The 4,796-nt window shown below is 32.8% G+C and overlaps 1 long non-coding RNA gene across 1 annotated transcript; it reads right to left on the bottom strand.

The window, feature by feature from the left end:
- Window positions 1–1,375: 1,375 nt before the first annotated feature.
- On the bottom strand, window positions 1,376–4,151 carry LOC109133733 (uncharacterized). Its single transcript, XR_007273391.2, has 2 exons — window positions 1,794–4,151; window positions 1,376–1,599 (listed from the first exon to the last, which is right to left on the bottom strand). It is a non-coding gene; the product is annotated as an uncharacterized LOC109133733 (long non-coding RNA).
- Between the last annotated feature and the right edge of the window lie 645 nt (window positions 4,152–4,796).

Here is a 4,796-nt window from a genome sequence, read left to right as displayed (position 1 = left end):
AAATTAAGTAATTGTGTTTATTAGTTTAACTAAGCTTTATATCAAACAAAGATTATTAAGAATTATTATTTTAAATACAATTATGATGGTGTGGATTTTATCAAATTAAGGTATTTAGTAAATGATTTTAAGTTTAAAAAGAGAAAAAAAATATATAATATAATAAAAGCTAATCTCTCATTTCTTTTTCTTGTCTTACGTGGCATATGTGGGAGTGCCACATTACTCTCTTGTTGTCAAAACCTCAAATGGCTTCAACAAAATAAATGAAAATCCTAACCCATTTTTTGTCTCACTCACTCGACATCCTCTCTGCTTCTCCCACTCCATTTCCGGTCACCTCTGTCCTTCTGCCGGGTTCTTTTAAATTCCGACGTCGGCGCTAATGCAGCCGTTTTCTTTGCTTCCTTTTCTCTTCTCTTCGTGGCTGCTGGATGTTAACTGTTGATGCTCGATGTGTTGCTGCTGGTCGTTATATATTTTTTTTTCGTCTCCTGTGCTTTTGTGTTGCTGTCGTCGTTGTTCGGTTGGTGGTCCGCCGCCGTCGCCGCCGCTAATGGTGGTCGAATGTATTATTGTTGCTCTCGTTTTCTCTCTCCGATCCTCTGCTCTGTTGCTGCAGAATGTTGTTGTTGCTGTTCCTATTTCGCAGCTATTGGAAATTATTGTTGAGCTTCAATTCTGAATTTCGTTGGGAAGGTATAATTTTGAGTATTTTGACTCTTATTTCATCAATAGCAATCTGATTTATATATTTATAATAGTTTTAATTCATAAGTATAATTGAATTTGTTATTGAGTTGGAAAAATCAGATTATGAGATTTAAATTGGTATTGTTTGGGTTGTTGTTATTAAAGATTGAATCTTTTGCTTTTATTAAAGGTATAAATAGATTTCCTTCTCTCTTTTCAATTAGTGTAACTCGGCCAATTTGCACTACTACAAATATGTCTAAAGAGACCCCCTAAAAGTCCCCTTAGAGACCACCTAAGGGGTGATCTCTAGCTCACTGGTCTCTTTGTATAAGAAACCACTTTTTAGAGGTGATCTTTTCCATAAAAGAATGAGACCAATATTTAAGATAAGTGGTCACTTAGTTACTAGTTGGAGGAACAAATAAAGAGGGATTAGAAACCACTTATTTGAATTAGGTGGTATTTTTTATTCTACCAAGGAACCACTTAGGCAAATAAATGGTCTCTTTAGCTCCATTGAAAAGGCCACTTATCACTAAAAAGTGGTCTCTTTGCTAAGAGTAACTATAGCTATTTACACCGGTCCTTTTTTTCCACAAATTTATCTAAATTCTGATTTTTTTGATTAAAAAAAATTATATCAATCAATCCACTAAAAATGTACTAGTACACAGTATCATATTGAATCATATAGTCATTCACTAAAAAAATCATTTACATAATAATATCCTTGTTCAAGAGTGCTCAAAGTTCCAACCAATAAGTATAGTAAAACAAGTAAATTAAGGAATTTCCGGAAACTACATTGACAAAATTTTGTTCAACCAATTATTATGCAACTTGCTGCTTTTCTGTGGTTCTTTGCTTTCATCCACGGAAACATCATCCATGCCAGGATCACATCTGGACATACATACCACAATCCATTAGCTCATGACTAGGCAAATGTGTTAGTGGAAAATTGAAAACCACCTGATCATAAAAGAAATATAGGGTGCTTTTAATCTCAACAAATTTTAGTAGGATGCAACTAAAATAGCAAAGCGTTTATAGTCACTAACTGAAAAACATGTGGGCAATAGAGAAAAGAAAATTACTTGAAGTAATATCACGGCAAAGAGAGCAATGATCTTGATAGACTTCGAGAGAACATGTTAGGTATTGTTTCGACGCCACTATTAGTGTTGCTAAACCTGAATCAGTGAGAAAGCATTTAAGATTCACACAAATAAACTGAGTAAACTAGAAAAAGAAGCCTAATGCTCTTAGTGAATGGCAAAACTTTGACAGGCTTCATAACATAAAGATGGTATGAAGCATTACGTGCTCAAGTCAATGAATTCATAAAATCTCATAAAGTTTTTTCATTTTATGTTGAACAAGAGGTGTAACAATGCCTCCTATTTGCATAATTAAGATAGAATAATTAGAGACTAGAGAGTTGTACAAACCTCAAAGTTGCAGCTGTCAGAGCAAGAATAGTAGCATAAGGTAGTCTAGGTGATGCAACATGAACGTCAGAGTAAGAACAATAGCATAATGATTTCTTCTTTCACAAACACAAAGAACTAAGAACTCACAAAAAACTAAAGGCATCCAACAATATAAACAATATAATTGTAGCCATAGTATCCAAAATCTAACTTGAGACACACACTGGTAATGCAGACGAGAGACTCTCTCTTTCCTAGTCTGTTAATATAATCTTTTTCTCTGTTTTTGCTTAGTAAGCATACCCAGATTCCTTAATTAACATGGCCATTTAATTTGGAAAAGAAAATTCTTAAGCTTACTTGGATTTACTTTAAGCATGATCTAAACAATAATACTAATTTGTTAGAAGTATAATCTTTCTTATACCCCTACCTTAACAAGATCTGTAGATTTATAAAGACTACTAAAGATGTCTTTTCTTCAGCTAAAAAAATGCATTTTAGGTTTATCAACTCAGTTATATTTTCAAGTTTCATTTGTCTAAATGACAATGCTTCTTCACTATACAACTTCTTTTAATAATAATTCATGAAGTTATAACTAAGATCAACAGTTGAACACACACTCCATAGAAGCAACTCAACCTAACAAGTATACTACAACAAGCATTAATGGACTACTTGATGCTTGGTTCTCAATCTTCGTTGTTGGCAAGGGGAGAATTAGACGCATGTTGAAATTGCTACTACTGTTACCATTTCAAGTTTCAAGTTATGTTTTACCATATGTTTTAGCACTCACTTCCTTACAAACCTAAAATTCTACCTTATATAGATATAAATGAAAACCTTTCCACAAAAAAAGATATAAATGAAAACATTCCAACATATTTTCAGAATTTCAGACCATTGGATGCAGCTAGAAAGGTATACGTCCACACAAATAGCAGAAAGCACGAAGCAAATATTGCAACCTTTACCCACGATTGCTCCACTAAAAGCATCAAGGCCAAAATAACAACATGAATATTGTGGCTTATGTGTATTAGGACAGATTAATAGCTTAAAAATCTTCCTGCTCAAGGGGCGTTGATTAGCTCTGCTGCGCAAATGGATGAATTCAAGTACTCAACATTATGATACACCAAGTGCAATAATGGAGAAATCTAACATTATACTACTCTAAGTTCAATTAAAAATTCCTTAAAATGCGTCAATGATTATAAGAATGTCAGTAAATGCATAATTATCTATAAATTTTCAATTGCTTGAAACTTGAAATTGTAAGAGTAGTAGCAAGTGGTCAGAGTAGGAAGAATTTCTAACCTTAGCCAATGGCCATTGTTGCACCATTAATCGGGTCTCCATTTATAAATTGTTTTGCATTTATAATTAAAAACCCTAAATTTCAAATACATAACAAAATAATAAATTTTTTCAATGAAGAAAAATCATAGAACAATTAATCGTATACCAATGAAGCGAAGCCAAGAAAAAATCTACAAATTGAAAAATTAATTCAATAAAAAATCACCAGAAATAATTTGAATCAGTCAAGTCTCACGATATAACCCAAAAAACACAGTTGAAATTGAAGAATTGAAAACGTGGAGAAGTTACCTAAATTAAACATAGTGAAATTGAAGAATGGAGGACCTAATAGTAATGAGCGATAATGATGGTGGCTGACTATCGAGCGGGAAGTTGAAATTCAGAGGGGTCAGCCCGTCGAGGGATGAATCGTCGCCTTTCAAGCATCCATCGTTGAATTGTTGGAGTTGTTGTTACAATTGGTTCTGCTGGAATTGCCGGAGTTGCTGCTCCACTACCGTACACCGGAAGAGCTCTTCTCCAATTCATCTACAGATCTACTTCTATCAAACTGAGAGAGCTGGATGGATGTGAAAGAATAAAAAAGTAAAATGGAAAGATGGATGGATGTGAGAACAATTGTTTTTCTATTCAAGTTTAGAAAAAAAATAAGGAAGGAAAAAGAGGCCACTTTTTTTTAAAGTAGGTTTGTTTACTCATATTATAAGAAACCACCTTTTATAGAAATTAGGTCATTTTTGCTAAATAACCATTTAATTAGAATAAGGGGTCTCTAATTAGTGGTTCTTTTGTACATATTTGTAGTAGTGTTGGTTGGTGGATTTTTGGTAAAATATCCGGTAATTCGTTGCGTTTATAGAATGATAATTATGGTTTTCATAATTATTTCTTTTCAACCTCTTATATTGTTATTAAGAGAGCAAATTACTTTTTGTAAAGAACTTGGTTTTGATTATAAGTTCAAGAATTGTTTTTGTGTCAATTCGTTCGATATATCTGTATTGAAATCCATGATTGTGAGTCTGCCAAGTTAGTTGATCAGTGGTTATTGGAAAAATTCAGCTAGTTGAAGATAATAAGACTAAGGAATCAAGATTATAGTTACAAGCTAGTTACTCTTAAATATATAAGATTCTATTATATTTATCATGATGCGAACAATATTAGTAATGGGGTGTGAGCCATAAATTGGTCATTGGGTTATAGGATTCCAGTTAATTAAGCAAAGGAATTTGTATTTGCAAGTTTAGTTTGAGTGTATGCTCTACTTGAGAATAGTTACTAATGATAATTATTGTTTTATGGTAAATCGTTGTGGAGTTCATATATCGATTG

This window comes from Beta vulgaris, chromosome 4 (assembly GCF_026745355.1).
Source record: "Beta vulgaris subsp. vulgaris cultivar EL10 chromosome 4, EL10.2, whole genome shotgun sequence".
Lineage (NCBI taxonomy): Eukaryota > Viridiplantae > Streptophyta > Magnoliopsida > Caryophyllales > Amaranthaceae > Beta > Beta vulgaris.
This window is presented reverse-complemented; position numbering and strand designations above follow the sequence as displayed.